Genomic DNA, 25,684 nt, shown 5'->3' with positions numbered 1-25,684 from the left:
CTTCAAAACACAACACAGCATTATGTACTTTACTAACAATCCGTGGACACACTCATAATAATAATATTCCAACTGCATTAACAAACACAGTCTGAACATGATCCAACACACAAACATACACACACGCACATACGACTCTCTCTCTCTCTCTCTCTCTCTCTCTCTCTCTCTCTCTCTCTCTCTCTCTCTCTCTCTCTCTCTCTCTCTCTCTCTCTCTCTCTCTCACTCAGAATTACGCAGTTCACACCGGGGGTAAGGAGGAGGAGGAGGAGGAGGAGGAGGAGGAGGAGGAGGAGGAGGAGGAGGAGGAGGAGGAGGAGGAGGCGATAGTGGTATTGCTGGTAACTAGTAGCATCGCAGCTGGTGGTGGTGGTAGCAGACCCAGTAGTAGTAGTAGTAGTAGTAGTAGTAGTAGTAGTAGTAGTAGTAGTAGTAGTAGTAGTAGTAGTAGTAGCAATAACATTAGTAGTCGTGAAGGTAGCGGTGGTAATGGTGGTGGTGGTGGTGGTGACGGCGGCGGCGGCGGCGGCGGCGGCAAACCTCCATCATTTTTCTTGCCTCTCATCGTCACACGCTACGCCGCTAATAAAAGGTAATGGATGAAGAGCAAACTCGTAGACCCATAAAGCCAACCAACTAAATACACCATTACCGCTTCTCTCTCTCTCTCTCTCTCTCTCTCTCTCTCTCTCTCTCTCTCTCTCTCTCTCTCTCTCTCTCTCTTAATCTCGAGTACTTTCATCTAATCACGGGAAGCTTTTTATAACTAATTACGTTCAATATTGTATTACTTCATTAATTTCTATATGGCTTCCCTTTTGAAATCTATTAAGAATTATGTCAAGGCAAGTTCTTAAAAGCCTCTACGTTTCGCTCAATTCTAAATTAAAATAGAGTAACAAGTTGTAAGAGGGTTAATTAGTCAGCCTCGTTAATTTTAGAAGAGTATGCAGTGTTTTCTTATCGAGAGAGAGAGAGAGAGAGAGAGAGAGAGAGAGAGAGAGAGAGAGAGAGAGAGAGAGAGAGAGAGAGAGAGAGAGAGAGAGAGAGAGAGAGAGAGAGAGAGAGTATATGCAAGTCCCCAAAATTAAAAAGTCAGTTTAAAGGTTATGAATCTTTTATTAACACAATTACCAAAGTTATTGATGCCAACAAGTTAAAAAAAAAAAAAAGGGTAGCTGGAATCTTTAACAAGGCTGTCTATGAACGCCCCTGAAATTAAAAAGTCGGTTTCAAAGGTTTAGAGAGAATTTTTCATTAATAATATTCCCGAAGAGACTTTAAGGGTTTTGGAATCTTTATTAACAATATTACCCAAGCTATTAAAAGGAAGCGGCAGGAATCTTCCACCAGGCCGCGTGTTTGTGGGGACAACACATTCTCAGGCGACGCGGTGTCATTATTACGGTAATGGACAATTTTTACCCTAACTGGCAATCCCTCGCGGCTGGTAGTGATGGTGGTGGTGGTGGTGGTACTGCTACCTCCACCACTACTACCAGTAACAAAAACACCCATTCAAAAGTTCACTATTACTGTTGTTTTTGTTTTTAATGTTGTGGACATGAACAGTGTCAACAAGGATATTATTATTATTATTATTATTATTATTATTATTATTATTATTATTATTATTATTAGTTTCGTTGTTGATATAAGTGTTAACATTAAGCGTACACCACCACCACCACCGCCGCCAAAACCACACCACTACCATTATCACCATCACCACCATAACCATTTCAACAGTCTCCCATCACCACCATCATCACCACCGCTATCACCACCACCACCAGCACTGCCTGCCCCTCCAGTCCTCCATTCTGTTCCGCCACCATCACGTTCATTACACATTCTGTCTCCACAATATCATCATCACGAAATACCACGAGAGAGAGAGAGAGAGAGAGAGAGAGAGAGAGAGAGAGAGAGAGAGAGAGAGAGAGAGAGAGAGAGAGAGAGAGAGAGAGAGAGAGAGAATGTGGCATTATGTTATCACTCCTCACTACACACACACACACACACACTGATAACACTATTCCCTCAGCCCCGTGAACTGTTGTCATACCATCGGCAAAACAACACTATGAAGTGTGTGTTTTGTTTTTCTACATCTCCCTTTTATCGCGAGTGGTGAGCGGCGCGCCACACGAAGCATATGAAGCAGGGTTCGCGAAACAGCACAAGGCTCGGGGAAAACACTGCGGCCAGCTTTCAGGCGATTCTATGAAGCTTCCTTTGTCTCGACGCTGTTCAGAGGACCAGGGAGTGAGTGATGTGCTGTACCCTGGCGTGCGTGATGCGTCGAGACCTGTTTGTGAGGCAGGAAAGTGTGGGATGTATATTCTATGAAGATTTATATAGAGTACTGCATGTTGCACTATAATCTTGAAGGCATCGACCTGTGTCTGTGAGGGAAGAGAGTGTGAGAGGTGCAGTATATGACGAACATGTTGTGTACGATCGGTATAATGTTTTACACTGTTACTCGTAATCCTATGAAGTCTTAACAAAAAAAAAGGTGCTTGTGAATTATGTATTAAGAGGTGCATATTATCAATGTCTTGTTGAAGTATAGTATATGATGATGTGAATACGAATATCATGATTATTAAAAATTGCTATACTTTATCATTATTGTTCATGTGTTATACGGTGTTCCTCATGATGCAGTGAATGTTTATGTGGGAGTGAAAGGATGAATGACTGTAATAAAGTGCAATGCATGAATGTGTGTATTATGAAGTCTTACATATCATTATGAGGTACTGCATGTTATATTTTGGTGTTTATTAGCGAGGAGGGTGTTGTGTGAGGAATGGAATGAAGATGTGTGTTATGCGTGTCATGAATCGAGTGATGCATTTCATGAAGACATGAAGAGAGCACCAAAATGTGGTTTTGTTATCTTTTATACAGAATAATACACGAGACTGCGCATATGAGTGTTATTCATATCTGAGAATGAGAATGCTGTTGTTGTTGTTGTTGTTGTTGTTGTTGTTGTTGTTGTTGTTGTTGTTGTTGTTGTTGTTGTTGCTGCTGTTGTTTCTGTTCTTGCAGTTGTTCAATTTATGTGATAATTAAAAGCAAAATGCGTGAATGAAAATATTGAGAGCGACTGCGACTAACATTACAAATATTTTCTTTCTTTTTCTTTTTTCTTGTCTCCGAAATAGAGATGAAAGAAGGCTGCTCAAACATACGCACATACTTGTATCGGAAAAAAAATCCTGTGGTGAAATGAGGCTGAGACATACATACATACATACATACATACATACATACATACATACATACATACATACAAGCAGATCGAAACAAACAGGTGTAGAGATTGGGAGACAGAGGGACAGTCAGACATAGGCAGATAAATAAAGTTGAAGATAAGGGAGAGAGAACACACACACACACACACACACACACACACACACACACACACACACACACACACACACACACACACACACACACACACACACACACACACACACACACAGAGAGAGAGAGAGAGAGAGAGAGAGAGAGAGAGAGAGAGAGAGAGAGAGAGAGAGAGAGAGAGAGAGAGAGAGAGAGAGAGAGAGAGAGAGAGAGAGAGAGAGAGAGAGAGAGAGAGAGAAACGCTGAGACAAATAGACAAGAATCTAAAAGCCTCACACACACACACACACACACACACACACACACACACACACACACACACACACACACACACACACACACACACACACAGGTAGATACGCTCTAGGAAAAGAGGGAAACAAGAGACGAAGGAGGCAGGTACGAGACAAGAGCACATCAAGTATTGCAGGGGAAGGTGTGGGCGAGGAGCACGGAGGCAAAGTTACCTCACCTGTCATCGATAGAAGAGAGAGAGAGAGAGAGAGAGAGAGAGAGAGAGAGAGAGAGAGAGAGAGAGAGAGAGAGAGAGAGAGAGAGAGAGAGAGAGAGAGAGAGAGAGAGAGAGAGAGAGAGAGAGAGAGAGAGAGAGAGAGAGAGAGAGAGAGAGAGAGAGAGAGAGAGAAATTCAAGCAAAGAAGTACATATCTTAATAAAAATAACTATGAATAAATAACAAAGTACAAATGATGAAAGAAAAAATGAAAGAAAACGTTAATGGGATTGAAAACAGACAGGAATGGTGACTAAAAAAAATAAATAAATAGAAATAAAGACAAAAATACACACAGAGAGGAATAGACACACATAATCAATAAAGAAAATAAGAAAACAAAACCCATAAGAATAATAGTGAAAGACAATTAGACAGACAGACAGACAGACAGACAGACAGACAGACAGACAGACAGACAGACAGACAGACAGACAGACAGACAGACAGATACACACAGACAGAGGAGAGCAGACACATAATCGGTACTGAAAAGAAAAAGGAACAAAAAGGAAAGATTAATCAATGAGAATATAATGAAGAAAGACAAACAGACACACAAACAAACTCATTTCATTCCCCCGCGTCAGATCTTTTAAGACACTCATCCATCTCCCTGATGACCGTAAGCATGAGTGATGGGGAAGTGAAGTCAAGTGAAGTGAGGTATATTTAGATCAAAATGTCTGAAAATAGTTCTTGATTTTATTATATTCAGTACGTGGTGGTGGTGGTGGTGGTGGTGGTGGTGGTGGTGGTGGTGGTAGTAAGAGATACGAAATGTTGGAGTAGATGGAAATAATGAGAGATACCAAAGCTAGATTCTTCTATTTCACATCCATAGAAATTTAAAAAAAACCGAACATATTTAAATAATACGAAATGTTATAGTAGAACAGAATAATGTCAAAGAACAATACCCGAGTCTTTATCTGTTTGTCTGTCTCCTACACAAATAATAATAGCGAGGAATTAGGGGCAGCAGGAAGCATTACACTGCATCATAATTACTGCACTCAACAATTCTGGATCCTATTGTTTATCTTCAATACAGACAAAGAGAAGAGAACTATAGGAGGTCGGCAGGGATACCAGAGTTACAGGGAAGACAAGGAAGAGGCGAGGGGTGACGAGAAGAGTCATAAGGCATAACAGGGAAAACAGGAAAGACGAAGGGTGAGGACAGAACTCTTACAATACAAAGGAAAACGTGAGACGAGAACTGAAAAAAAAAAAAAAAAGATGAAGGAAGACAAGGACAACAGAGACAGTAGAGGTAATAGGAACAAGGCCACATGATTTACAAGACAAGAGAAGACAAGAGGCGACGAGAGAAGAGGAGGCCACCAGGGTTACATGAGAAAAAGGAAAAGAAGACGAGACAAAATGAACATAAGGAATCAGGATAGGAAATGATACAAGAAGAATAACCAAAGAAATGTCAAAAGGACAGCAATGTTACAAAAGAAATAAGTGGAATATGGAAGGGGAAACAGAGACAGCAATGTTAAAAGGGGAGAGATAGAAAGGTTCAAGAGGAAGACAAGGGAAAGACGAGGGGAAAAGGACACCAGGTAACAAGGAAAACAAGGCAAATGGCAAGGGGAAACAGGGGAAGCAATGTTAAAAGGGGGTAAGAAAAAGGCACAAAAATAACAAGGTTGCAAAGGGTAGGGAAGGAAGACGAGACAACAGTGTAAGGGGAAACAAGGGATAAACAAGGGAAACAGGCCATTAAAATTACAAGCAAGGAAAAGAAATTAATACAATAAGGCAAGATAAATGGAAATAACGGGAAAACAAGGGTAGATAAGGAGATAGGGACGGTGTTAAGAGGGGAGAGGGGAGGGTAAGGCGCAGACTGCAAGGTGAACAAGCGAGTTACAAGGGGAGGGGGAGATAAGGGTTAGCAAAGAGGACAGTGCATGAGGGTTGAAAGATAAACAAAGGGAAACAAGAGGAAACAAGGGAGATACGTTATGAAGTTTACAAAGGAGAAAAGAGGAAACCAGGGAAAGGAAAACAAGAGCAGGAAATTTACAAGGTACATAGACAAGAGGAATCAAGGAAGATTACATAGGAAGTTTGCAAAGGAAACAGGGAGAAACAAAGGAAAACAAAGTGAGACAAGGATAAATAATGCAGGCTGTGGAAAAATAGTAAGGAAAGACACAAATAGGAAAAAGCGAGGTAGGGTTTAGTGGCAAGTTAGGGTTGCAGAGGGAGGCAAGGATGAAAAATGTAGGCAGTGGAAAAGAAAAGGAAGAGAAGGGTGACGAGAGAAGATAGAGGGAGATTTAAGGAGAAGGTGACGGTCACAAAAGGCAGGGAGGTCACCAGATGAAGGCAAGAAATATTCAGTACAAAACAAGGAAAAATAAAGGAAAAAAAGTAGGAAGAGATCAGGGAGAAGGTGAGAGTAACAAAGGAAACAGATGAAAGCACCACATGAAAACAAGATAAAAGAAAACAGTTCTACATGATTACAAGGGAAGACTATTCTATCTATTTCTATATAACAGGCTGGCAATCAAACACGAGGCGGCCCAGACAAAAAGCAACACACACACACACACACACACACACACACACACACACACACACACACACACACACACACACTTAGTCCTTAGCCCTTGGTGGAGAAGAAAATTTAAGGGAAAACAAGGGTGAGGAGAAATTCAGATTCAGGTTTTAGGAACAGGGCAGGGTTACGAAGGACACAAGGCAGGTAGGCAGGTGTGATCAGTGCGAATATTATTTACCTGGTGGATTCACGTAATGCGCAGGTTAATTAGACGAGAGACGATAATGACCCAATCCCAAATTCGATTAAACGCAGGACTTGTACAAATTCACCTTCATTAACGAAGCATTTGCCATGAATTACACTGATCACACCCGCGGCTTCCAGTGAAGGCACGGTAAAGACATAAAAGATAGGTAAATAAATAAATAAATAAATAAGTAAATGTAAATAATTATGTTCACGTGTGTGAAACGTTATCATTGAACCTTGTCCCTAAAAAAGCTACTACTACTACTACTACTTCGACTTCTACAACTAATAATAATAAAAATAATAATAATACGACTATTACTATTGCTACGACGACGACGACGATTACTACTCCTATTACTTATAACAACAACAACAACAACAACAACAACAACAACAACAACAACAACAATAATAGTAGTAATAATAACAAAAGGAAGGAAAGGGACGTAAAACTTAACCAACATTCTATATTTCTCCAGACAAAAACAATTCAATTCCACATCTCTTAAAGGAAGAAAAGAAGAGGAAGAAAAAAACTTAAGCACCGTCAGTATTCCTCCCAAACAAAAACACTTCAAACAAATTCATATCGTTGTTGCTGTTGTTTCATGTGAAAGTGATTACCTTCTGGCTATAAGGAAAAAAAAAATATGAAGGGCAAGTGAGAGGAAAAAAGCAAAAAAAAAAAAAAAATCCTACAAACAAAATAAGTTACAACAATTTCACGTTTCTAATAACACGTTTGTCTAGTTTTTCCATTTGTTGTTTTTGTTGTTGTTGTTGTTATTGTTGCTACTGTTGTTGTTGTTGTCATATGAAAGAAGCTAAATGAAAGAAACAATAGCGATCAGATTTGTGTAAAACCTTTTTTTTTATGATGAATGTGGAATGCAAGAATGAACATTGAAAACTAAATATAATAATAATAATAATAATAATAATAATAATAATAATAATAATAATAATAATAATAATAATAATAATAATAACAGCAACAGCACCAGATCAATAAAAACATTGTGATGCAGAAAGTTACACACTAGACCGACTTCTGGAAACAGCGAGACAAACCGACAGACGGACAAACAAATACTGAAAACTGCAAGAAATAGACGATAAAAAAAACAAATTCCGCGATAACACGAGACAGACAGACAGACAGACAGACAGACAGACAGACATAGACAGACAGACAGACATAGACAGACAGACAGACATAGAAACACACACACACACACAGAGAGAGAGAGAGAGAGAGAGAGAGAGAGAGAGAGAGAGAGAGAGAGAGAGAGAGAGAGAGAGAGAGAGAGAGAGAGAGAGAGAGAGAGAGAGAGAGAGAGAGAGAGAGAGAGACTCGTAAACAAACCCACATAAATATACAAGTTTTCTTTTCTATAAATAAATAAAAAGGCGATAGAGCAAAGCATACAGAAAGTGAGACAGACAAACACAAACAAACAAACAAACAGACAACAACAGAAAATACAAGTGTTTCTCTTTTATTATTTATCTTATCGACGACAACATATATTACAAGCTTTCCTCTACTTTTTATTCATTTATTTTTTTATTTATTTTCATTTGTATCGTTATTTCCGTTACTTATAAGATATACAAGTTTTTTTTCTTCGTATTTCTTGTTCATTTACTCTATTTTTTTCTATTTTTTTCTATTTATTTTATCTACAACACATACACACAAGCTTTCTATTTTTTCTTCCTTTGTTCATATTTTCTTCATTACAATTTCTCTTATCAACAACATGCGTTATCTACACTTCATTTATTTACTTTATATTTTCTTTTTTTTTTTTTTTTTTATCTTTCATTGATACCAACGACAAATCCCACGTCCTTCCATGTTCCCTTCACTAAGAGAACGAACAACAAAGGTAAACAAGAAGGTGTAGATACAGTTTTCCAATAACGTCTCTACAACACTTCCCAGAGAGAGAGAGAGAGAGAGAGAGAGAGAGAGAGAGAGAGAGAGAGAGAGAGAGAGAGAGAGAGAGAGATGAGGACATATGCTACTGCCCCTACTCTCTCTCTCTCTCTCTCTCTCTCTCTCTCTCTCTCTCTCTCTCTCTCTCTCTCTCTCTCTCTCTCTCTCTCTCTCTCTCTCTCTCTCTCTCACCATTCAGCGCCCTTTCCGCAATGCTCTGGTAATCCTTCTTCAGTTGCAAGCTCACTCACACACACACACACACACACACACACACACACACACACACACACACACACACACAATCTCTTACAATACTCTTCATTATTCATATCCAATCACCATCACCATCACCACTAACTACATAACTACACTCACCCCTCCCCCTACAAACATACACACACACACACACACACACGTACCTTCCCCATTTTCATTCACTATTCACGTACTGCATGGCACGTGTCACCGATCAATACAAGATGGGGATGAAGGAGTGAAAGAAGAGAAGGGAAAAAACAGAGAAAGAGAGGGAGGTAGGAAAAAAAGAGACCGAGAGAGAGAGAGAGAGAGAGAGAGAGAGAGAGAGAGAGAGAGAGAGAGAGAGAGAGAGAGAGAGAGAGAGAGAGAGAGAGAGAGAGAGACGTAGTAAGGAGTAAATGGGAAAAAAAGATAGGATGAAAAGAGAAACAGAGAGGAAGGGGAAGATAAAAGGGAAGATAGGAGAGCGATAAGGAGGGAAGGGGGAAAGGTGAGAGGGGAGTGAGAGAACGTGAGGGGAAGGGAGAGGAGAAGGGAGAAAAACAATAACAGGAAAGCGAAACAGGAGACAGAAGAAATTTGGATAGCTGGGTGAGGAGAAAGAGGGGAACTGGATGGGAAGAGGAAAGATGTGAGGAAAAGGGAGAAGAAAAGAAGAGGGGAGGAAGAGGAAGAAGAAACTTGGAGGGTTGGGTAAAGTAGAAGCAAAGAGAGAGAGAGAAGAGGAGAGAAGAGGAGGGGAGGGAGAGGAAAAGAGGGAGATAATAGGAGAGGAAGGAAAAACAGAGAGAGAGAGAGAGAGAGAGAGAGAGAGAGAGAGAGAGAGAGAGAGAGAGAGAGAGAGAGAGAGAGAGAGAGAGAGAGAGAGAGAGAGAGAGAGAGAGAGAGAGAGAGAGGAGTCAGGTAAGAAAACTTGAATAAAAAAAAAGCAGCATTAATTTACAACCTTACATTATTAACAACTTACACCTCTATCCAATAAACACTAAATATATTACCTGCGAAAACACTTAACACCACATCATAATTTCGAGTCTTTAATTACAACATAAGACAGACAAGACCGGGATTGGAGGGAGGATCGGCCACGCGAACTCGTAAACTCCCGGATTAAATCTCACCGTAGGAGGCGATTAGAGGATCGTTCAAACTCCCAAGGCTTTCACGGCTGGAGGGAGAAAGAGACGCGATGTACCTACCAGGGCCATCACCCGTGTTCAGAAATACTGCTCTCTCAACGTGACTGTTTTCAAAGGTAAGAGAGGTGATTAGCAGGGTTCTCAAGTGTTTCCGATGTCAATAATGTAAAAATCTTGTTCATCTACCACTAAAACCTTGAAAAACATCTTTAAATATCGCGTCACTTCAATTACTGACTTGAAAATAATTACCGGGTTTTCAAGTGTGTTTCCCGAGTTAATAACATGAATATTTTGTTCACCTATCAGCAAAACCTTTAAAAAACATCTTTTAAAAACCCGCGTCACTTTAACTACACCCTTTTGAAAACAATTTGTCGGGTTCTCAAGTGTGTTTCTCCATTCAATAATGCAAAATTCTTGTTAATCTGTCACTAGAACCATAAAGATACCCTTAGAGACACGCTTCACTTCAACTAAAGCCTTCTGAAAGTAGTCGACGTGCAGGCAGAAGTGTTTCAGAATATGGACCTAAGACTTAAGGGATCGTTCGGGATTCCGGGGCTGTGAGGGCTGGAGGGAGGTTGAGGGCCGCGATGGAGCACTACGAGGCATCAGGAAGGATGATCCTCGCTCAGAAAGTCGTCACACTCTTACAGTCTTGTTGGTTTAAGTGTTGTAGTGCAATGTTATAGCAAGGTACAAGTGCCTTTTTAATTTTTCGAAGCCAAGGATCAGTTTCTTCTACGACTGAAAAAGTAAATACACAAAATAAACAAAAGAAAAGAAATATAGTAAAAATGAGAAAGAAAAGACATTAAAAGAAAGAAAAAACAAAACATACTGGTATAAATGTCAATATAACATACGTAGACACAAACTAAATAAACAAACAAATAAATAAACAAGCAGGAAATGGAGCGTTACTTAAGTACTAAGCACACAACTTTCCTTAACCCCCTAATTAGTTCTCCGTTGCCCATTCACTCAACTACTTAATCTCCATTCACAGTCCTCCCTCAGAGACGTAAATTACTCCTACTATGCCATTCCTAACTCAGCCTTCGTGCATTACTTTCATTATTCACCTCCACATATTCCGTGCGTCTTTCCTTTACTTGTATTTACCTTTATAAATGTTGTGTTTACCTGCTCCATGTTCGTCCACTTACTTCTCTACTTTCTTTTAAAAACTCGCTATTTGCTCATTCAATTATGCATCATTCTGCTGCTAATTTGCTCTGCACTGGCTGCCTCATGCATGACAAAGAACTGTATTTTTGTAACCGTTCTCTCAAAAGGATTGGATTTGAAGCTATACGAATTAATAGCCATGATTATCTTTACAATTAATGGTGTTAATTTCTTTAGCTTTCTTTGTATCACTTGAACAATAAAACTAACTTAAAAACTACCAAAAGCTTTTTCTGGCCGACTCACTATTTTGTAATTTTGTTCTCTCATAATGACTGTTTTAAAGAAACCGATCAAGCGAATTATCGGTTTAGTTTCTTATTCATGGTCTAGAATTACTCAGACACTTTTCTCCTGTTAATAGAACCATAAAACATCATTGAAAAAAAAAACATAGCTTTTATTTGAACCCGCTGAAAGGAATTTAAACAAGGCAGCGAAACACTTCACCCTGCAAGAGCCAAAAAAAGACAAACAAAAAAATATATAAGCTTCGTTGAGAGAGAGAGAGAGAGAGAGAGAGAGAGAGAGAGAGAGAGAGAGAGAGAGAGAGAGGAGAAAGCAAAGTACCACATCCAAAAAGACAATTTCGAATCCAATTATCAACTGTCGAGATCCAGCAACAAATAGGAGGAGGAAAAGACAAACAGAAACACGAAAACTTGATTATGACACTCGTGCATCTCAGAAGGAAGAGATTACGGACACAATACCAAACTTAAGACACGAGTTTAAGAGATTATTGTCGCAACTCAAGGGGAAAAAAAAACACAAAACCAGAAAGCTGCACAACAAACATTAAATCTCTCACAATCAAGCCAAGCAGATCCTGTAAGCACCATCAATTCCTGTACCTCACCATCTTACACCCTTGACACTCACTAAGCCAGTATTCGCGTAAAGGAAGCAAGCACAAGCCTTCTCTATGCAGTGCTACGCCCCTCACCTCACTAACGCACAGTATTCACGTAAAGAAGAGCTCGTGTTGATATTGATCAGTACGACACAGCACCCAACACTGAGCGGCGTCAGACAATCACATCATATCATACGGGGCTTCTCTCTCTCTCTCTCTCTCTCTCTCTCTCTCTCTCTCTCTCTCTCTCTCTCTCTCTCTCTCTCTCTCTTAGTTTTTTTTTTTCTTTTCTTCCTTTTTATCGTTTGATCTTTTCAGTCTTCTCGTGTTCTCCCTTTTTTTCTTCTTTTGTTTCTCCCTCTCTTTTTATCTCTCACTCTTTCCTTTTTCCTTCATCTTTCCTTATTTTTTTTTAAGAATTTCCACTTTTTTTCTTCACCTCTTTAGAATTTTAACCTTTTTCTTCACCTGATCTTTTTTCTTACTCTCTTTCGTGTCATCCCCCTCCCTCTCTCTCACTCCCCTCCTCTCACAAAGGTGGTATTCGTGTCAGCTTATTCTCTCGCACTTAATATACTTGCCGCCAAGTTCTTTACTCTATGAAATTTTCAGTCACCAATAATCTCGCTGCCAATCACTGCCTTCCAATATCGAGGCACATTATCTCTCCTTACTCCGCCAAGCCTCGCTAAGTCTAGCCGAGTCTCCCCATTTACTTGTTACGTTTTCTTCAGCTCGTGTGGTTATCTGCTGCCGCTTCTTTCTCCGTTTTCTTTTTCGATGTCTTGTTTTCTTGACACTTTTGTTGCTATTGTTGTTGTTGTTGTTGTTGTTGTTTTCTTATATCCCTTTCTTCTTGTCACGTTTTTCTTGTTGCTCCTCTCTCTCTCTCTCTCTCTCTCTCTCTCTCTCTCTCTCTCTCTCTCTCTCTCTCTCTCTCTCTCTCTCTCTCTCTCGTCTAGTTCTCAATTCTTTCTTGTCTCTCTTTGTTCTTTCTTCCTCTCTTTTTCTTTTCTTTTATTTTATTTTCTTTCTTTTCTCCCTTTTCCTCCTCTTTTCTTTCTTTTTTTTACTCCTCTTTCTTCTAGTCTTATTCTTGACTTTTTTCCTCAGTTTCTTTTTTTGTTTAGTTTCCTCTTCCCAACTTTTTTCTTTATATTCTTGTTATCTCCGTTTTCTTTTCCGACATCTGATTCCCGTCTCTCATCTCTAGTTTTTCCCTTTTATTTATTTATTTATTTTTTTATTACTAGCTTACCTTTTGTTTTTTCCCGAGATCTCGTTTTCCCCTGTCACTTTTTTCCTCTTTTTTCCCTTTACCAAGTCGATTTCTTCTAGTCTTTTTTGCCTCTCTCTCTCTCTCTCTCTCTCTCTCTCTCTCTCTCTCTCTCTCTCTCTCTCTCTCTCTCTCTCTCTCTCGTTATCAGGTACGATTTCTTTCTCCATATCTGGTTTTCTTTTCCTATCACACGATTTCACCTGATCGTTAAATTTTCCAGTCTTTTCTTCTTATCACTCTTCATTATTTGCTATAGCTTTTCCTAAGATCTTACCCTGACTTTTTTTTCTTTTCATCTCTGAACTTTTTTTTTATCATTATGTAATTTTGCCTGTCGTACATTTTCTTGTTTTTCTGTCATTAGAAACTTGTATGTACTTTTTTTCTTTTTTTTTCTTTTTTTTTCCTTTAACGAGTAACTTTTCTTTCAATTTTGTTTCGTGTTTTTCTGTTGTTATTTTTTTCTTTTCTTTCTTTCCTCTCGTAGGTAATTTATTTTTTCGATCTTTTCCCTTTTCGCGTCTTTTTTTTCTGCAATTTCGTTTCCTTATTTTTTTTCCCCTCGTCGCTTATCTTTCTCGTGTTTTGATGTAGTCCTAATTTACTTTCTTTATTTTTCCCTTCATAGCCTTTTTTCACCCTTTTGACTTTCCTTTTGCTGGAATTTCGCTTCTTTTCTTTCTTTCCTTCTTTTTTTCCTTCTTTCATGTTTTCTTTAACAGGATTTGGTTTCTTCTTTGTTGCTTTTTTTTCTTATCATCTTTTCCCAGTAATAAAATAATCTCGTTCTTTTTTTTTCATTCTGCCTTTACAGTGACTTTTTTTTATCAGTATTTCGTTTTTTTTTTCCTTCTTTTCTTTCCTTATCATGGTTATTATTTTTTTTTCGAAACCTCACCTTTTTTTTTTTTTCTTCGGAGATTTCTTTTCTGGAATTGCGTTTTTTTTTTTTTTATCTGTGTCTAGTAAGTTTTCTTCCTTGATGTCTGGTCTTCTACCTCTCCTTTTTTTTTTTTCCTTAGAAGCATTTTTTTTTTCGTCGGATTCCATTTTCTCTTTTAATCTCCTGGTTATCAACTTTTTTTTCCTCTCTCTCTTTTGGGAATAGAAATGTCTTGCTTATTTTTTTTTTTTTTTTTGAGTCGCTTTTTACTCCGGCATGTTTCCATTTTTTAGTCTTTTTCACTGGAATTCTATTTTCTTCTTTTTTTTTACTTTCAAGTCTAGGTTTTTTTTAGCCGACTTTCTTTTCGTGGAGTTAAATTGTATCATTCTTTCTTTCTCCCTTTATATCCGTTTACCTACGTTTTCCTCTTCTCGAGATCTAATTTTACTTTTCTACTGCACTTTCCTTCTCCAATCTAATTTTCCCTTTGTAGTCTTTTTATTCCGGTATTCACTTGTGTTTAGTTTTCAGTTTTATACATTACTTTTTCTTCACCGAATCACCACAATTTCCTCCACAGTATCTAGTCATTTTCTGCTGAGATTCTCTTCACATTTACACTTTCCACTGAATATTATTTGAAATTTTAGCCATTACAATATTCAACGTTCTGTTTTTCAGCATTAAGAGCAGCATCCATCACTTTATACACCAAGAACAACAGTATTTCAGTTTATGATTCAAGGCACGTTAACATTTTCTATATTTCAAAGAACATCCATCTATAACATCATCTGAACATTCAATAACACACTTATCCTTCAAAAATATCACTTAAGTTTGCACACTGGTACTTTCCATACATTGTTAAGTCTATGGAGGCATTCACCAACACTTTACCATCAGGAACACCGAAAATATACATAGCACGTATCCATTTTATATATAATGTCTGAGTTTTAAAGGCACATTTTCATTTTCCATACTTTAAGTTAAAATCCACGGCAGCAGCCTTTAACATTTCACTATTACAAATATAGTTTACATCCCGGAAATACACAAATACTGCATAAAAATAAATCAAAACACAAAAACCACCAACAAAGAACACAAAGAACAACACATCCACTCTCCAACAACAACCAGCAGCAAAATCACACGAGTAAAAGAGTATAACAGTCTACCCATAGTGTGTTTATCAAAGTACGGTACGGTACATATAACCATAGCGTGTTTCACCCCCCCCTCCCCCATTCCCCCAAGCAAGGCAAGCCCAGCACTCCCCGCCCCGTGACAGCACTAACATCATAAGCAGCACTCGCCCAGCCCCGTCCGCCCCGAGGCTCACGTCAAAATTAACTCCCTGCCAACACTATTTTTTATCTCCCACACCCTAGACTCTTCAATTTGCCATCGATCATATTACACACGCCGCGCCGCTGCTCCCTTTCACGCAAATACCTCACGGGGGAAAAATTATCATCAAAACATAGCACACTTTTCACGAGGCGGAGTCTATTAAGTGCGTGTGTATGTGGTGGTGGTGGTGGTGGTGGTGGTGGTGGTGGTGGTGGTGGTGGTGGTGGTGGTGGTGGTTTAGTACCATGTCCAATCTAGACGTAGCTAATGGCAAATTTTAGGTGTGATACAATTTTTACACATTATTTCATAGTAGTAGTAGTAGTAGTAGTAGTAGTAGTAGTAGTAGTAGTAGTAGTAGTAGTAGTAGTAGTAGTAGTAGTAGTAGTAGTAGTAGTAGTAGTTGAAAAGAAGAGAAAAAGAAAAACAAGAATAAGATCAAGAACAGGATAAAAAAAGGATGAGGACGAAGAAAAGATACGAGCCGAACAACAACAATAGCTGGAGAAAAATAACGAGGACAACAAGAAAGTAAATAAAAGTATGCATTACTACACACACACGCACCTCCCAGCTGTGTAATGAAGTGTGGTGTTGTGTTGTGCAGTGTACGCTTTGCATGTCCCTGTGTAGTTTGTTGGCTAAATTTATATCGTGCGTGTATGACTAATACGTTTGAGTTTGATGTGTATGTGTGTATTTATGAGGTAATGTATAGGTGTGTGTGTGTGTGTGTGTGTGTGTGTGTGTGTGTGTGTGTGGTGTCAATCTATCAATGTATTTATCTATCTACCTGTGCGCGCATGTGTGTGTCTGTATGTGTGTGTGTGTGTGTGTGTGTGCGTGTGCGTGTGTGTGTGTGCGTGTTATTACTAGCCTTTGCGTAACTTAATTAATTTCAGATTCACTCAGCACAAATCCGGACTTCTCTTCTCTCCTTCTCTTTTCCTCTTTCTTTCTTTCTCACTCTCACTCTCACTTTCTTCCCCACTTCGTTAACTTCATTTCCACTTCTTTCCCTTCAACTCGAACACATAACTTTCCTTCCTTCAACATTGCACTTTTTACCCACCACACCACACCTCCTCTTTCCTTCCCTCCACCCGCAAACCCAGCACCGTTTTTTTTCAGATTTCCTTTCACACCCGCAAAGTTTATCCCAGGTAGGAAGAGAGGAAAAAGTAGCGGCAGCATTCTTCACAAAGTTTGCACCTCGTAACGTCGCGGTCATTTCCCTGGCACGGTCGCTAATGGTAAGGAACAACCTCCTGTTAAGCCCCAACACAAGGGAACTGGCGATCATACGTTGTGTTTTCCCAGCATGAGGTGCCTTTTGTATCCCTAGCGAGAGAGTGAGTGAGGGAGGCAATGCACGTTACACTGGAAGTACTATAGTCTGCTAACACACACACACACAGGAAGGTAAGAATTGAGAGATAGTGAGATAGGTTAATGATTATGAGGGATATTAATTTTAGAAGTTATGCCTTTACTTGTATGTAGGAAAGCGGTTACCATATTTTTCTCTCGAGGGAAATTGCTTAGAGAAATGCTTATAACCGTTTAGGAAAATTTTTTTTTTCTAAGAGTTAAATATACATAACGGCACTGGTATTATAATATCATAACCTACTAAACACACACACACACACACACACACACACACACACACACACACACACGCAGGTAAGAACAAACGTGACAGCACAGTAACGATTTAGAAAGCAATTACCTTAAGAAATAAACGTCTGTATATTGGAAAGCTGTTTGATACCTTTTTTTTTTTCGATTTCTTGCTACCTTTCCTTCCTCTTCCTTCTGCAAGTCTCTACCACAATTCAGAGCAGTCTGCCAACACCCACACGGAACTTACTTGAGACCGTGTATTGATTGAACTAAATTACCTCTTCAAATTATATCACCTTTCTATTGGTTAGTTATAGACACTACAACTAACTTTTAATAGAAAGAATCATATCTTTTCTCTAAAAATATTTTGCTACATTATTGCCCCGTGTACTGATTGAGCTAAGTTACCTCTAAAAATTATACCACGTTTCTATAGCTTAATTTTTGGGACTCCGTTACTTAAATGTAAGCAAACCTAAACATCTTCGTCTGTAAAAACAACATGCTACATTTGCTATATTTAATTCATTACACCGCGTATTTATTAAGCTAAATAACCATGAAATCATAGCATCTTGCTTTGAATTAACTGTAGGTAAACTCTGGAGCTCCCTTCCTGCTTCCGTATTTTCTCCTTCCTATGACTTGAGATCTTTCAAGAGGGAGGTTTCAAGACACTTATCCTGTAATTTTTTACTACCGCTTTTGATTCTGTTCGGAGACCAGCACTTCAGTAGGCCTTTTTCTTTATTACAGTTTTGTTGCCCTTGGCCGGTGCCCCTCCTACATAAAAAAAAAAAAAAGTAACAAAATAAAACAAAGTTCGCATCTTAGTTTGTAAAAAAAAGTTTAGCTATATTTGTTACATTTCATTCATTACACAGCGTAGTGGTTAAACTAAATAACTCCATGAGATTATAGCATCTTCCTCAGGGTTAACCATAGGCACTGCAAGCAACTCAAAATAAAACAAACCTCACATTTTCGCTTGTAAAATCTACCTTGCTACATTCGCTGTACTTCATTCATTGCAGTGTGCCAGCACACAAAGAGCTTATAACAAGGGAGAGCGCTTAATGGCTCGCGTTCTTAAACGCTTTGTTCTCTCATCAGAACTATTATCAAAGGCCACACAGATAATTGGTCGGGTTTTCATGCGTGTTTTCCCATTGAAGATGCATGGTCATTAATACTCTATCCCTAAAATCATTAATAACCTTTGAAAACTACAGTAACTTCGACTTGAGCCTGTTAATTGCAAGAATAAGACGAAAGGTTTAAGAATAAAGTTCATTGGTTGAGAAAAAAAATCACCCTTGTAACCTTTGTAATATGTTTAGATGTGTTAAAAGTTATTTTGCTTTGCTTGTTTTCTCATCAGGACTTTTATCAAAGACCAGACTCAGGTCGGGTTTTCATGTGTGTCTTCTCATTGATGATGCGCTGTCCTTGATAAATACCCCTGAAAACCTCACTCATTTCCACTACTGTCTATTAAAAATAGAGATACGATGTAGGATTACACATACACACACACACACACACACACACATGAAGCAAGACTTAGTAACCACTCACTGAAATATTGTGTCAAAAAATGTTGGCCCTTTTTCAGTCTTGCCAAAAAGAGTTGGGATTTTTTTCTCCAAAAAACGTAACATTTTCCAGTCTGCTTAAAAATACAGAGCATTTTCAGTGCATCTAAAAAACTGTTAGCCTTTTTAGCTTCCAGGTTTCAAGGTTACTTCAATATCTTCTGCTTCAACAATTTCCTGGAGGTAAGAACAAGCGAGACTAAGGATTGCAACAAGAAACAGTTCCAGAAATCATAGGTACTCGCGTGTTCCAGAAACTCAACATTTTCTTATGTGCTAGTTCTATAATTCCAATACAGTCTAACACACGCACAATGGTGGAAGCATGAACAGGCGAGACCGTGGTGATTGTGTAACCAACTCAGGACACTGTATCTCTGTAAAAACGCTTAACACTTGCTTTCCTTTGAGTTATTTCAAAAGTCTAACACACACACACACACACACACACACACACACACACACACACACACACACACATGCAACTAAGGCAAACTGAAATAACGCATGTAAACGTAAAATAATTAATGTCTACATGAAGCCCGCATCGTGGTAACTCAGTAACTGCTGGTAGACTGAGAGAGACAACCCAGTGAGTAATAACGAAAGTGACTATTGTGATAGATGTGTCGGTAAATCACTGCTGGTAGACTGACAGACGCGACCCACCAACTAATAACTAAGGTGAGTATTGTGATAACTGAGTAACTAACTGGGGACAGACAGACGCAGCCCAATAATAACTAATATGACGTGACGTGGCCGAAGTGCTGCATCACAATAAAAGATTAACAAAGTATACCACGTCTTCCCTACAGTGGCGGCACCATTACGAAACTACACCTGTCTGTCTCACTTGGGAGGTCAACTACGATAAATCAATATGTAACTATGCATAGATATTGACCTTTACATTACCGTGCCTACCATTTCCATCACAAATCCCTCTTAATGATACCTTACAATCATCATTTTAGTTCATTTTTCCTTTTGTTTTTAATCTGCTTTCATTTTTCAGTTGCAAATCGCTAGCTCTGGAGGGAAGGTAGAGGAGGAGGAGGAGGAGGAGGAGGCAGAGATAAACTGGTGATTTACAACAGAAACGTCAAACAGATTAATTGAAAGCGCATCGGCTGGCTGTTAGCTTTTGAAAATATAAAAGAAAAATAGTTTTGTTTGCCGAGGTGCTTCCAACAAACATCAAAATTTGAAGAAAAAAATGAAAAATGAGTAAAAAAAAAACGCCAATATCTTTGCAATTGTTATCTACTCAGTAAATTAGGTGTGACAATTACAGTTACAAATATAATCCCACAGGAGAGGCAGTGCGTGTCAGCCTCGCCCGCCAGTAGCAGCCCGGGCCGAGAGCCGCCCTGCGTTCACCTGTGCTGTACTCACCTGCCTTGGTGGCGGCGGCGAGGGCTGCGTGAGCGATGAGCAGCAGTATGTGCAGCGCGGCCCCCATCACCACAGGGGCCTGCCAGCACCTGGAGGCAGCACTACGCGATCACAAGACACTCACAGGTGGTTGTCGCCAAACTAATGTTCGCTTGTACTAAAACTCCCATTCATGTATCAACTCTGCAACATTCCCCGCCACACTAATCTCGGTAAAAACATGGAGTACTATTTCAGTAGTAATCAACTGCACTGCATTAACTTTTTTCAAAAACTATAAGGGCGAAGCTACATAGTTACAAGTCTACAAGTCGGTCCTCTGAACTTCCTCGGGCGGGGGAAGTGGCGAGCCGCGCACACAATCACCCGTCACTCGCTCAGTGCCACTGAGCGTCAACTCTCTCCGTGACCTGTTAGCGCCGCGCAGCGTGCCAACGTGTCGCGCTGGATCACAGCCATCAAGAGGCAACTAACTGATATATAATACCACAAATATAATCTTTTAAGACGCGGTAAGAAACGATTTGAGTATTATAGAACGAGGAGCGCCAAGGGAAGCCCGTATAGGGAAGAATCAGCCCGGCAGAACTCGCACTGCGTCATACGCCTGGCTGTGCCGCCGAGCCCAGAAGAATCATGCGTGGTGCCGATTTTCGGTTCAGGATTGCCATGCCTTATAAACCTTCGGGATTCAGTATTGCTTTGTTACACCGGAAAAATGTTACTGATCAACAAGAGCAAGGAGACGACCCAGAACCCTGACAAGAAAAAGTATCGTGAACCATTATCAACTGCAGACACGATTCTTGGCTCAAACACTGACCGAAAGGAACTTCACCTCGCTATCCTCCTCCTGTTAGTCAATTTTCACCCTCTTCTTGACGAGAGCTTAATGTAAGCCCTTTGCCTCAAGCTACATTACCACCTGTTTACTGGCGATGTCTGGCGAGGCAGGGAGAGAAGGTTAAGACACCAGAGAATGACTGAAAGAACAGAAGGACGAGGAGAGGAGTTACAGTGAGGTGAAGCTTCAAACTGCCCTTTCGATACCGCGTTCTAAATAATGCCTCACCCTGCCAGTCTCCGCATCGACCTTGAACGCCCTGACAGGAGACGCTCATGCCACCCACACTTGGATGTCATCGCTATCACTAAACTCTACCATAATTAAACACGTGTCCATCTTATACTATTAGCATTATGAATTAGTAAAGGAGTAGCAAACATCACTACCAATCTCTTTCATAACCCTACCCTGCGTATCACTGTATCACTACCCATCCCTTCCTGAATTCCACCATACGTACATTTCCCCTCTCCTTTACTATCAACATTATGAATTAGGGAAGGGACCGCTGAGGAAAAGATGCCGCCGCTAGGCAGTCCCGGGGCAACGCAGGGCAGGAATGGTTCACCCTGCCCTTCCCGCAGCGAGGCGAGGCGAGGCTGAGAGGTGCAGTGAGTCAACAATGAACTTCATCAGCTTTAATGACTTCCCGGGACGACACGAAGAGGCACTAGATTTTATGATTCATGGCGTAATTCTTCTGGTGTGTGTGTGTGTGTGTGTGTGTGTGTGTGTGTGTGTGTGTGTGTGTGTGTGTGTGTGTGTGTGTGTGTGTGTGTGTGTGTGTGTGTGTGTGTGTGTGTGTGGTGTGAAACTACTTTTTTCCTTTTTTTTTTTCCCCTGCTCGTATTGTACTTTTTCTTTTGAATTTGTTTGCATGTGTCACTTCGTTTATACATTTACGAAATATAATAATGCACGCTTTATGAAACATTTAAACGTAATCTACACTTTCTCTCGGGGAAAAAAAAAAAAAAAAAGCTTTCACATTCATGGCAACAAAATGGTAAAATTCTGACATTTTCAAAATTTCATTAATTTTACGTTTTTGTGCAGCATGTATATATATATTTTTAATGCCAACAGATCTGACGTAAATATTTACTTAACTCATCAAAATACATGAAGTAGATGCCTTTGTTTCGTGTTGTGCTGCTAGGAGCTGGATGAGCTAGGCGGTGGTGGTAGTGGTGGCGGTGGCGATGGTGGAAGGCTGGTATTAGTGGTGGCAGTTGTGGTGGTGATGGAGGAGGCGAAAGGCTGGCCGTGGTGGTGAAGTAGGAGGGATTGATGAGCTGGGTGGTGATGGCGGAGGGTTGGTGGTGGTGGTGGAAGCGGAGGTGGAGGTGGAGTGGTTGTTGAGCGACGGCAGCTCTCCACTGGTGGTGCTTTATCCTTCTTTAAATTTGGCTGTGAGTGGCGGAGGCTCAGCGCCGCTCACTCGTGTCTGACTTTTGATCTTCCAGCGGGTGACGGGGCTCGGGGCTGCGAGAGGCCGTCCTTCAGCAGCGAGCGGGGGATTGCGGGGCTCTGGCGACTGACGACGAGCGGAGACTTCATTAGATTGCGTGCGTGTCGCCAAACGGAGGGATTGTGTGTGGGGAGGGAGGTGATGGCAGGAAGGCACGCCGGTTTTCACCACGACAGCTCAAGAACCACCAGGAAGATAATTCTATTGGATATATTTACTCTGTTTTACATCATATGGTTTGGCTTAAGTGTTTGTTCTGCACCGTCACTCAGATCAGGGTCCATATTTTGAAACACGCGGGCGCTGGACCTCCAGTACATTCACAGTGTTTTACTTGAAGCTATACGGGCTTCTGACGATGTTTTTTTTTTCTTTTTATGGTTCTAATGACAGATTAACATAATTTCTACATTCTTGGGAGCCCGACTAATCTCTGTGGCATTTGAAAGTAGTCGTTTCTGAACACAGGACCTACGAAATAACATTTCGGGGTGTAGCCTTTGCAACACTTTTCTTTTATTCCTTTAAGTCTATTTTCTTGTGTGTGTGTGTGTGTGTGTGAGGGAGGGGAATCTCGTTCAATGTCTCGGAATGAAGTACTGAAGCAGTGCTCGGAAACTGGTTACGTAGACAAACACTGAACCACCGAACCACTTCCGCTCTTCCAGGGTAGAGTGAATACTTGTGTAGCTATTTGTCTTGGGCACATATTTTTAATCACTTTTCTTCTCCCATAAGGAATATTCTCAAAGACTATATATATAACTTGTCAGATTCATGGGTCTCCTTTATCCAATACTGACGCAGAATCCTTGTTCAACTACCACTAGACTCATGAAAACACCCTTGAGCATACATAACATTGGTGTCTGCTACAGCTTGTGAACACAAGACGCCGCAATGTTTGGATATGCTGTTTTCTTTTTCTCTGTTTTTCTGACCTATGACGATTCTACAGACACACTGCACTGCGCTGAAATTTTGACTGTAACCCCCATAAGCTTTGTTCCGTAACCTCATTTTCACCTATACAGTATGTAAATGTTTTCTTTTCCTTCAGTATCACGTATGCAGCCAGCACACACACACACACACACACACACACACACACACAGCAGTGCAGTCGTTCGTCGCCGTTGTGTCTGTACGGGAGCCAAACACCTCTTGCTCTCTAGTCACCTCGCACTGACTGATATAACTTGTAGTGCGATAGTTCCCTGTAGACACCCTGCCCCATATTTTGAAACACTTTACTCCCTCATCAGGACTGTTTTCAGTGTCTGTATAGAAACGAAACATTTCTCTAGTACTATGGTCACCTCCGACTGACTGACATAACTTGTAGTGCAATAGTTTCGAGTAGACGCCCCGCCTCAGCTGGGTCACTGATAAGTTCGCAGCACCCCCTGATCTTGTGCCCAACGCCTCACTGGGAGTAATTACCGTTTTGGCAGGTGTCTACTGCCTCATCCTATTTAGTGAGCTCACTGACAGGCTGCTCACCCTCTTACGGTCAGCAAATCGGAATATACTCGTACATAAAATTCCTAAGATTAGTAACCAATATAGAAAAACTAATGGTTCAAGCTTGACAAAGTTAGATTCAACAAGGAGATATGAAGAAACTGGTTCTCAGATACTGACAGATGATTGGAATGGAATCAGTACTCAGACTGTTAGCGCCGAGTCAAAATGAAGCTTTAAAAGATTATATACAACACGATCACTGACAGCCAGAAGTTTAGGAAAGTTTTTGGAAAAGGATCATAGATGGATATAGATAAATAAGTATTATAAAGAGACTGCTACGTGTAAGGTCTCTGTGGTTACAAACACCTGCTTACTCTTATATTCTGATGTTCTTATCAAGTAAAGCAGCTTTCAAAGTACACTGTGGACGGATAGGGGCCGAGTACCCGACCAGGGATGATCACAGAGGGAGATGACGCTCAATACACAGACGTCACAAGACTGTCACTCCGGCACGGAAAAGGAAAGACAAAGTAGAGGTGCTGTCAGGATGAAGGACAGTAAAAGGGCATTATGGCAGGCAGTCTGTACTACACACTCTAATAACGCAATGGTATGTAATGATTGAGTCCAGGGTTTTGCTTCAGTTTGGAACAACACACGTCACGTCGTCAGAATATTGTCCACAGCACTGCCAAATAATGCTGGCTGACTGATGGGACCAAAAGAGTATGGCAAATTTACTATAACCTTGCCTCCTCCCTCGCCCGGGCAGATTCAGAGGAAATTAAGATGTACAGTGAGCAAAATTAAAACAGACGCACGTATATACGCCGCTCTGAAGCTTAACTGATGAAGGTACGAAAGTTTAGCAAGTACGGACTAGAAAGTTTAAAGTTTAACTGATAGATGATGATAAGCTAAATGATGGAGATTGAGAAGCTTACAGTACTAAGTGACGATTGGAGCATTTAACTAGTGGAGGCTGAGACTAAAATTAATACTTAACTAGTACTAATAATACAAGATAGCCAGAGATATTTACCGTTCAAGCTATGTTCACCTGCCTAACTATCTTTGCTGAGTCATTAGGGAGCTTTAAATGAAGCTTAGACAAATTTATGGATGTAGATTACAGATTTAAATTAGGTAGGCATGTTTAGTACAGAGACTGCCACATGTTAGGGTAGTTAGGTTAGGTTAGGTTAGGTTAGGCTTTTTTTATAGTTTCCCTTATTTTCTTTTGTTCTTATGTACCTCGACTACACCCGCTTGTTTTATCGTGGTGGTGAACGCAGCTTTAACACACAAAACGAGTGAAACGTGTTAGTTATTCATGCCTTCAGCAACAGAGTATTCGTGTTTCTCAAAGAGTAGCGAGTCACGTGATGAGTACAAGGGTAATTTCGCATGCAAGACTCCCTCCCTCCACCCTCTCCGTGTGCTCTCAATGGTCGCTAATTGCTGGGTATCCCTAACAGTGCGTAGCAAAGAGAATTTCACGGCGTGTTTTACTGCGTTTTAAATCAACTATCTCGTAATTGTAATGCTCCGGACCTTGAGCAGCGAATGTGCGTGTTGTTATTATTCTGTTCCTGCTTCCTGAGATCCCGCCCCGACCCGCCCCGCATTGCTCCGTGGAACATATTCTGAAACATTTCTGCGCCGCATCTCCACTGCTTTG

General features: G+C 40.3%; 1 long non-coding RNA gene across 9 annotated transcripts in view; it reads right to left on the bottom strand.

Annotated features, from left to right (window-relative positions):
* The window catches only part of LOC135092666 (uncharacterized), a 221,275-nt gene that overhangs the window by 105,241 nt on the left and 90,350 nt on the right, over nucleotides 1-25,684 (bottom strand). For 3 of the 9 annotated variants that reach the window (XR_010262989.1, XR_010262995.1, XR_010262992.1), the window contains one exon: nucleotides 8,829-10,766. The exons of 1 other annotated variant lie outside the window; for it this stretch is intronic. This is a non-coding gene — a long non-coding RNA (uncharacterized LOC135092666). Of the gene's footprint in view, nucleotides 1-1,006; nucleotides 2,312-8,825; nucleotides 10,767-25,684 lie in introns of those variants that run through there. 5 more of the 9 variants (XR_010262993.1, XR_010262988.1, XR_010262986.1 and 2 more) reach the window with 4 other exon arrangements.

Source organism: Scylla paramamosain, chromosome 40 (genome assembly GCF_035594125.1).
Source record: "Scylla paramamosain isolate STU-SP2022 chromosome 40, ASM3559412v1, whole genome shotgun sequence".
Lineage (NCBI taxonomy): Eukaryota > Metazoa > Arthropoda > Malacostraca > Decapoda > Portunidae > Scylla > Scylla paramamosain.
Note: the sequence above shows the minus strand (reverse complement) of the source record. Positions and strands in the feature narration are given on the sequence as shown.